This window comes from Dipodomys merriami, unplaced genomic scaffold, assembly GCF_024711535.1.
Source record: "Dipodomys merriami isolate MVZ:Mamm:240054 unplaced genomic scaffold, mDipMer1.0.p SCAF_149, whole genome shotgun sequence".
NCBI lineage: Eukaryota > Metazoa > Chordata > Mammalia > Rodentia > Heteromyidae > Dipodomys > Dipodomys merriami.
The window spans coordinates 978,827-988,545 of record NW_027202815.1 but is presented as its reverse complement, the minus strand read 5'-3'; positions in this window follow the sequence as shown (position 1 = coordinate 988,545).

The following is a 9,719-nucleotide window of genomic DNA, read 5'->3' as shown; positions in this document are numbered from 1 at the left end:
TTAGGGTTAGGGTGAGGGTTAGGGTGAGGGTTAGTTTGAGGGTTAGGGTTACAGTGAGGGTGATTATTAAGGTTAGGGTGAGATTTAGGGTTAAGATTAGGGTTAGCATGAGGGTGAGTGTTAGGATTAGGTTTAGGGTTAGGGTTAGGGTTAGGTTTAGGGTTAGGATTAGTGTTATTGTTAGGGTTAGGGTTAGAGTTATGGTGAGGGTGAGGGTGAGGGTGAGGTTTAGGGTAAGTGTTAGGGTGAGGTATAGGGTTAGGGTTAAGATTACGGAGAGGGTGAGTGTGAGGGTTATATTTGGGGTTAGTTGGAGGGTTAGATCGATGGTTAGGGTTAGGGTTAGTTTTAGGGTTAAGGTTAGGTTGAGGGTTAGGTTGAGGTTTAGGGTTATGGTTATGGTTAGTGTTAGGATTAGGGTGAGGGTGAGGATCAGTGTGAGGGTTAGGCTTAGGCTTAGGTTTAGGCTGAGGGTGTGGGTGGGGGTGAAGATTAGGTTTAGGGTGATGGTTAGAGTTAGGGCTAGGGTGAGGGTAAAGATGAGGGTTAGGATTAGGATTAGGGTTAGGATGAGGGCTAGGGTGAGGGTGAGGGTTAGGGTAAGTGTTAGACTTAGGCTTAGGGTTAGGCTGAGCATGAGGTTGAGGGTGAGGTTGAGGGTTAGGATGATCGTTAGGTTTATGGTTAGGGTGAGGGTTAGGATGAGGTTTAGGGTTACGTTGAGGGTTAGGGTTAGGATGATGGTTAGAATTAGGGTTAGGGTGAGGGCTAGGGTGAGGGTGAGGGTTAGGGTTAGGGTTAGGGTTAGGGTGAGGTTTAGGATTAGGGTGAGTGTTAGGGTTAGTGTGATGGTTAGTGTTAGGGTTAGGGTTAGTGTTAGGGTGAAGTTATGTGTCAGGGTGAGTGTTATGCTTAGGGTGCGGGTTATCGGTAGTGTGACTTAGTTTTAGGATTAGGATTATTGCTAGGTTTAGGGTTACGGTTACGGTTACGTTGAGTGTGAGGGTTAGGGTTAGGGTTAGGGGGAGTTTTAGGTTTAGGTTTAGGGTTAGGGTTAGGATGAGGGTGAGGTTTATGTTTAGAGTTAGGGTTAAGCTGAGGCTGAGGGTGAGGGTTAGGTTTAGGTTTAGGATTAGGATTAGGGTGAGGGTTAGGTTGAGTGGGAGTGTTAGGGTTAGGGTTAGGGTTAGGTTTAGAGTTACACTGAGGGTGAGGGTGAGGATGAGGGTTACGGTTAGGATTAGGGTTAGGGTGAGGGTGAGTGTGTGTGTTAGAGTTAGGTTTAGGGTTAGGCTTAGGGTTAGGCTGAGGGTGAGGTTGAGGGTGAGGGTTAGGGTTAGGGTGAGGGTGAGGGTAAGGGTAAGGGGGAGGGTTAGGATGAGGGTTAGTGTTAGCATTAGGGTTAGGGTGAGGGCTAGGTTGAGGGTGCGGTTTAGTTTTAGTGTGAGGGTGAGTTTTAGTGTTAGAGTTAGTGTTAGTTTGAGGCTGAGGGTGAGGGTTAGCGTTAGGATTAATGATAGGCTTAGGCTTAATTTGAGGGTTAGGTTGAGGGCGAGGGTTAGGATTAGGGTTAGGGGTAGGATTAGGTTTAGTGTGAGGGTGAGGGTGAGGGTTATGGTTAGGGTTAGGTATAGGCTTAAGTTTAGGATGAGGTTGAGGGTGAGGGTTAGGGTTAGGGTTAGGGTGAGTGGGAGGGTTACTGTTAGGGTTAGGCTTAGGATTAGGCTGAGGGTGAGGGTGTGGGTTAGTGTTTGCGTTAGGGTTAGGGTTATGTGGAGGTTTAGGATGAGGGTTAGGGTTAGGGTGAGGTTTTGGGTGAGGGTGAGTGTGTGTGTTAGTGTTAGGTTTAGGGTAAGGCTTACGTTTAGGCTGAGGTTGAGGTTGAGACTGAGGGTTAGTGTTAGGGTGAGGGTTAGGGTAAGGGTTATGGGGAGGGTTAGGAAAAGGGATAGGGTTAGGATTAGGGTTCGGTGAGGCTGGGGTGAGGATGAGGTTTAGGGATATGGTTAGCTTGAGGGTTAGGATTAGCGTAAGGGTGAGAGTTAGTGTTCGGGTTAAATTTAGGGTTACATTGAGGGTTAGTATAAGGGTTACTGTGAGGGTGAGGGTTAGGTTTAGGTGTAGGGTGAGGGTTCAGTTTAGGGTTAGGGTGAGGGTGAGGGTTATGGTTAGTGTTAGGGTGAGGGTTAGGATAAGGGTTAGGGTTAGGTTTAGGGTTAGGGTTAGGGTGAGGTTTAGGGTTAAGGATAGGATTAGTGTTAGGGTGAGGCTGAGGTTTAGCGTTAGAGTTATGTGTAGGATGAGGCTGAGGATAAGGGTTAGAGTTAGGGTTAGTGTTAGTTTTAGGGTTAGGGTGAGGGTTAGTTTGAGGGTGAGGGTTAGGCTTAGGGTTAGGATTAGGTTTAGGGTGCGGGATAGGGTGAGTGTGAGCGTTAGGGCTATGGTTAGTGTTTGACTTAGGGTTAGGCTGAGGGTGAGGGTGAGGGTGAGGGTGAGGGTTAGGGTTAGTGTTAGGATAAGGTTTAGGGTTAGAGTTAGGGTTTGGTTGAGAGTTAGGGTTAGGTTATGTTTTGGGTTAGGGTGAAAGTTAGGGTTAGGGTTAAGGTGAGGGTGAGGTGTAGGGTTGCATTGAGGTTTAGGGTTAGGGTTAGGGCTAGGGTGAGGGTTAAGTTTAGATTTAGGGTGAGGGTAAGGATGAGGATTAGGGTTAGGATTAGGGTTAGAGTGAGGGCTAGGGTGAGGATGAGGGTTAGGATTAGTGTTACATTAAGGTTTAGGGTTAGGGTTAGGGTGAGGGTTAGGTTGAGGGTTAGGGTTAAGGTGAGGGTGATGATTAGGGTTAGGGTGAGTGTTTGGTTTAGGATTAGGGTTAGCGTTAGGGTGAGTGTTAGGATTAGGGTAAGGCTTAGGTTTAGGGTTAGGTTTCCGGTTAGGATTAGTGTTATTGGTAGGGTTAAGGTTAGAGTTATGGTGAGGGTGAGGGTGAGGGTTAGGGTTAGGGTGAGATTTAGGGATAGAATTAGTATTAGTGTGAGGTTGAGGTTGAGGGTGAGGGTTAGGGTTAGGGTTATGGTTAAGGTGAGAGTTAGGGTTCGATTATATTTACGTTTAGCATGAGGGTTCGGGTTACATTGAGGATTAGGCTTATGGTTAGGGCTAGGGTGAGGGTAGGTTGAGAGTAAGGATGAGGATTAGGGTTACAATTAGGGTTAGGGTGTGGGCTATGGTGAAGTTGAGGGTTAGGGTTAGGTTTAGATTAAGATTTATGTTTAGGGTTAGGGTGAGGTTGAGGGTTAGGTTGAGGGTTAGGGTTTCAGATTGGGTGATGAATAGGGTTAGGGTGAGGGTTAGGGTTAGGATTAGGGTTAGCATGTGGTTGCGTGTTAGGATTAGGGTTAGGGTTAGTGTTTGGATTAGGTTTATTGTTAGGATTAGTGTTATTGTTAGGGTTAAGTTTAGAGTTATGGTGAGGGTCAGGGTGAGGGTGAGAGTTAATGTTAGGGTTAGGTTGAGGTTTAGGGTTAGGGTTAGGATTAGGGTTAGGGTGAGGGTGAGGTTTAGGGTTAGGTTTAGTGTTAGTTGGAGGGTTAGGTCGAGGGTTAGGGTTAGGTTTAGTTTTAGGGTTAAGGTTAGGGTGAGGGTTAGGTTGAGGTTTAGGTTCATGGTTAGGGTTAGGGTTAGGATTAGGGTGAGGGTGAGTGTGAGGGTTAGGGTTAGGGTTAGGCTTAGGCTTAGGTTTAGCCTGAGGGTGAAGGTGGGGTTTAGTGTTAGGTTTAGGGTTAGGCTTAGGGTTAGGCTGAGGGTGAGGTTGAGGCTAAGAGTTAGTGTTAGGATGAGGGTTAGGGTAAGGGTTAGGGTAAGGGTTAGGATAAGCTTTAGGCTTATGGTGAGGGTTAGGGTGAGGATGATGTTAAGGGTAAAGGTTTAGGTTGAGGGTGAGGGTGAGGGTTAAGATAAGGATGAGGGTTAGGGTTAGGGTTAGGGTTAGGGATAGGGTTAGGGTTAGGGTGAAGGTTAGATTGAGGATTAGGGTTAGGGTTAGTGTGAGGTTTAGGGTGAGGATGAAGTTTAATGTTAGGGTGAGGGTGATGGTTAGAATTAGGGATAGGCTGAGGGCTAGGGTGAGGGTGAGTTTTAGGTTTAGGGTTAGAGTTAGGGTGAGGTTTAGGATTAGGGTGAGGGTTAGGGTTAGTGTGAGGGTTAGTGTTAGGGTTAGTGTTAGTATTAGGTTGAGGGTATGTCTTAGGGTTCGGGTTAGGGTTCAGGTGTGGGTTATGGTTTGTGTAAGGGTTAGGTTTAGGGTTAGGGTTATTGTTAGGTTTAGGGTTAGGGTTACGGTTACAGTGAGGGTGAGGGTTAGGGTTAGGGTGAGGTTTAGTGTTAGGTTTAGTGTTAGAGTTAGGGTTATGGTGAGGTTGAGGTTTAGGGCTACAGTTAGGGTTAGTGTTTGGGTAAGGGTTAGGGTGCGGGTTAGCGTGGGGGTGAAGGTAAGGGTATAGGTAAGGTTTAGGCTGAGGGTGAGGGTTACGGTAAGGGTGAGGGTTAGGGTTATGGTGACGGTTAGTGTTAGCTTTAGGGTGAGGTTGAGGGTTAGGGTTAGGGTTAGCTTGAGGGTTAGTGTGAAGTTTAGGGTGAGGATGAGGGTTAGGCTCAGGGTGAAGGCTAGGGTGAGGGTGAAGGTTGGGGTTAGTGTTAGGCTGAGGTTTAGGGTTAGGGTGATGTTTTGGGTTAGTGTGAGTGTTAGTGTTAGTGTTAGGGTTAGTGTTAGGGTGAGGCTAAGTTTTAGGGTGAGCTTTAGGGTTAGGGTGAGGGTTATGTTTATGGTGAGGGTTAGGATTAGGGTTAGCAGTAGGATTAGGGTTAGGGTGATGGTGAGGGTGAGGGTTAGGGTTAGGGTTAGGGATAGACTTAGGTTTAGGCTGAGGTTGAGGGTGAGGATTAGGGTTTGGGTGAGGTTTAGGGTTAGGGTTAATGTGAGTGTGAGGGTTAGGGTTAGGCTTAGCCTTAGGATTAGGCTGAGGATGAGGGTGTGGTTTAGTGTTAGTGTTAGGGTTAGGGTTATGGGGAGGGTTAGGATGAAGCTTAGGGTTAGGGTGAGTTTTAGGGTGAGGGTGAGTGTTTGTGTTAGGGTTAGGTTTAGGGTTAGGCTTAGGGTTAGGCTGAGGGTGAGGTTGAGGCTGAGGGTTAGTGTTAGGGTGAGGGTTACGGGTAAGGTTTGGAAAAGGGATGGGGTTAGGATAAGGGTTGGGTAAGGCTAGGGTGAGGATGAGGTTTAGGGTTAGGGGTAGTTTGAGGGTTAGGATTAGTGTAAGTGTGAGCGTTAGTGTTCGGGTGAAGTTTAGGATTAGGTTGAGGGTTACGGTAAGGGTTACGGTGAGGGTGACGGTTAGGGTTAGTTTGAGGGTGAGGGTTCGGATTAGGTTTAGGGTGAGGTAGAGGGTAATATTTAGTATTAGGGTGAGATTTAGGATGAGGGTTAGAGTTAGGATTAGTGTTAGGGTGAGGGCTAGGGTGAGGGTGAGTTTCAGGGTTAGGGTTAGGGTGAGGTTTAGGGTTAAGGGTAGGGTGAGTGTTAAGGTGAGGGTGACGTTTAGGGTTAGAGTTAGGGGTAGGATGAGGCTGAGGTTGAGGGTTAGGGTTAGGGTTAGTGTTAGATTTAGGGTTAGGGTGAGGGTTAGGTTGAGGGTGAGGGTTAGGCTTAGGGTTAGGATTATGTTTAGGGTAAGGGTTAGGGTGAGTGTGAGCATTAGGGCTAGGGTTAGGGTTTGACTTAGGATTAGGCTGAGGTTGAGGGTGAGGGTTAGGGTTAGTGTTAGATTAAGGTTTAGGGTTAGGGTTAGGGTTAGGGTGAGAGTTAGGGTTCGGTTATGTTTAGGGTTAGGGTGAGGGTTGGGGTTAGGGTTAAGGTGAAGGAGAGGTATAGGATTACATTGAGGATTAGTGTAAGGGTTAGGCCTAGGGTGAGGGTTAAGGTTAGGGTTAGGTTGAGGGTAAGGATGAGGATTAGGGTTAGGATTAGTGTTAGGGTGAGGTTTAGGGTGAGGGTGAGGGTTAGGATTAGTGTTAGATTAGGTTTAGCGTAACTGTTAGTGTTAGGGGAGGGTTAGGGTTACGGTAAGGGTGATGATTAAGGTTAGGGTGAGGGTTTGGTTTAGGATTAGGTTTAGGATGAGGGTGAGTGTTAGAATTAGGGTAAGGTTAAGGTGAGGGTGAGGTGTAGGGTTACATGGAGGATTAGGGTTAGGGTTAGAGTGAGAGTTAGGTTTGCATTATGTTTAGGGTTAGGGTGAGGGTTAGGGTTAGGGTTATGGTTCGCATGAGGTTTAGGATTACATTGAGGATTAGGCTTAAGTTTAGGGCTAGGGTGAGGAATAAGGTTAGAGTTAGGTTGAGGGTAAGGATGAGGATTAGGGATAGGGTTAGACTTATGGTGAGGATGATGGTGAGGGTGAGGGTTAATGTTAGGGTTAGGGTGAGGTTTAGGGTTAGGGTTAGGATTAGGGTGAGGGTGAGGGTGAGGTTTAGGGTTAGATTAGGGTTAGTTGGAGGGTTAGGTCGAGGGTTAGGGTTAGGTTTAATTTTAGGGTTAAGGTTAGGGTGAGGGTTAGGTTGAGGTTTAGGGTTATGGTTAGGGTTAGGTTTAGGATTAGGGTGAGAGTGAGGGTGAGTGTGAGGGTTAGGGTTAAGGTGAGGCTTAGGCTTAGGTTTAGGCTGAGGGTGAGGGTGGGGGTGAAGATTAGGTTTAGGGTGATGGTTAGGGTTAGGGCTAGGGTGAGGGTTATGATGAGGGTCAGGATTAAGATTAGGGTTAGGGTGAGGGCTAAGGTGAGGGTGAGGGTTAGGGTAAGGGTTAGGCTTAGGCTTAGGGTTACGCTGAGCATGAGGTTGAGGGTGAGGGTTAGGGTTAGGGGGATGGTTAGGTTTACGGTTAGGGTGAGGGTTAGCATGAGTTTTAGTGTTAGGGTGAGTGTTAGGGTGAGGATGATGTTAAGGGTAAAGGTGAGCTTTAGGTTGAGGGTGAGGGTTAAAGTAAGGGTGAGGGTTAGGGTTAAGTTTAGGGTTAGGGTAAGGGTTAGAGTTAGGGTTAGGTTGAGGGTTAGATTGAGCATTAGGGTTAGGGTTAGTGTGAGGTTTAGGGTGAGGATGAAGGTTAGGGTTAGGGTGAGGGTGATGGTTAGAGTAAGGGTTAGGGTGAGGGCTAGGGTGAGGGTGAGGTTTAGGGTTAGGATTAGGGTTAGGGTGAGGTTTAGGATTAGGGTGAGGGTTAGGGTTAGTGTGAGGGTTAGTGCTAGGTTTAGGGTTAGTGTTAGGGTGAAGTTATGTCTTAGGGTGAGGGTTAGGGTTAGGGTGCAGTTCATGGTTTGTGTGAGGGTTAGGGTTAGTGTTAGGGTGAGGTTAATGTTAGAGTTAGGGTTAGAGTTAGGGTTATGGTGAGGGTGAGGTTTAGGCCTACAGTTAGGGTTAGGGTGAGAGTTAGGGATCGGTTATGTTTAGGGTGAGGGTGAGGGGATCGTTGAGCATGAGGTTTAGGGTTACATTGAGGATTAGGCTTAGGGTTAGGGCTAGGGTGAGGGTTAAGGTTAGGGTTAGGGTGAGGGTAAGGATGAGGATTAGGGTTAGAATTAGGGTTAGGGTGAGGGCTAGGGTGAGGGTGAGGGTTACGGTTAGTGTTAGATTAAGGTTTAGGGTTAGGGTTAGGGTTAGGGTGACTGTTAGGTTGAGGGTCAGGGTTTCGGTGAAGTGATGATTAGGTTAGGGTGTGGGTTAGGGTTAGGATTAGGGTTAGCATGAGGGTGAGTGTTAGGGTTAGGGTTAGGGTTAGGGTTTGGGTTAGGTGTCGGGTTAGGATTAGTGTTATTGTTAGGGTTAGGGTTAGAGTTATGGTGAGGATGATGGTGAGGGTGAGGGTTAGGGTTAGGATTAGGTTGAGGTTTAAGGTTAGGGTTAGGATTAGGGTGAGGGTGAGGGTGAGGTTTAGGGTGAGAAAGAGGGATAGGGTTAGGGTGAGGGCTATGGAGAGGGTGAGGTTGAGGGTTATGGTGATGTTTAGGTTTAGTGTGAGGGTTAGTGTTAGGGTTAGTGTAAGGGTGAGGGTAAATGTTAGGGTGAGGTTTAGGGTTAGGGTGAGGGCAAGTCTTAGGTTGAGGGTTAGGCTTAGGGTGAGATTATGGTTAGGTTGAGGGTTAGAGTTAGGGTTAGGATTATTGTTAGCATTAGGGTTAGGGTTACGGTTATGGTGAGGGTGAGGGTGAAGGTTAGGGTTAGGGCTAGAATAAGGTTTAGGGACAGGGTTACGGTTAGGTTTAGGGTCAGGATGAGGTTTAGTGTTAGATTTAGGATTAGGGTGATGGTTAGGGGTAGGATTAATGTTAGAGTTAGGCTTAAAGTGAGGGTTAGGTTGAGGGTGAGGGTTAGATTTAGGGTTAGCAGTAGGATTAGTGTTAGGGTTAGAGTGAGTGTGAGGGTTAGGGTTAGGGTTAGGGATAGGCTTATTGATAGGCTGAGGTTGAGGGTGAGGGTTAGGGTTACGGTGAGGTTTAGGGTTAGGTTTAGGGTGAGTGTGAGTGTTAGGGTAAGGGTTAGGCTCAGGAATAGGCTGAGGGTGAGGGTGTGGGTTAGGGTCAGGGTGAGGTTTAGGGTTATGGGGAGGGTTCTGATGAGGGTTAGTGTTAGGGTTAGGATGAGGATTAGGGTTAGGATTAGGGTTAGGGTGAGGGCTAAGGTGAGTATGAGGGTTAGGGATAGTGTTAGATTAAGGTTTAGTGTTAGGGTTTGGGTTAGGGTGAGGGTTAGTTTGAGGGTTAGGGTTAAGTTGAGGGTGAGGATTAGGGTTAGGGTATAGGTTAGGGTTCGGATTAGGGCTAGCATGAGTGTGAGTGTTAGGATTAGCGTTAGGGTTAGGGTTAGGGTTAGGTTTAGGGTTAGGATTAGTGTTATTGTTAGGGTTGGGGTTAGAGTTATGGTGAGGGTGAGGGTGAGGGTGAGGTTTATGGTTAGGTTTAGGGTGAGGTTTAGGGTTAGGGTTAGGATTAGCGTTAGGGTGAGGGTGAGGTTTAGGGTTAGCTTTAGGGTTAGTTGGAGGCTTAGGTCGAGGGTTAGGGTTTGGGTTAGTTTTAGGGTTAAGGATAGGGTGAGGGTTAGGTTGAGGTTTAGGGTTATGGTTATGGTTAGGGTTAGGATTATGATGATTGTAAGGGTGAATGTGACGGTTAGTGTTAGGTTTAGGCTTAGGTTTAGACTGAGGGTGAGGGTGGGGGTGAGGATTAGGTTTAGGCTGATGGTTAGGGTTAGGGTTAGGGTGAGGGTTGGGCTTAAGCGTAGGGTTAGGCTGAGCATGAAGTTGAGGGTGAGGGTTAGGTTTAGGGTTAGGTTTACCGTTAAGGTGAGGGTTAGGATGAGGTTTAGGGTTAGGGTGAAAGTTAGGGTGAGGGTGATGGTAAGGGTAAAAGGGAGGTTTAGGCTGAGGGTGAGGGTTAAGTTAAGGGTGAGAGTTAGGGTTAGGTTTAGGTTTAGGGCAAGGTTAGATTGAGGATTAGGGTTAGGGTTAGTGTGATGTTTAGGGTGAGGATGAGGGTTAGGGTTAGGGTGAGGGTGAGGGTTAGAATTAATGTTAGGGTGAGGGCTAAGGTGAGGGTGAGGGTTAGGTTTAGGGTTAGGGTTTGGGTGAGATTTAGGATTAGGGTGAGGGTTAGGGTTAGTGTGAGGGTTAGTGTTTGGGT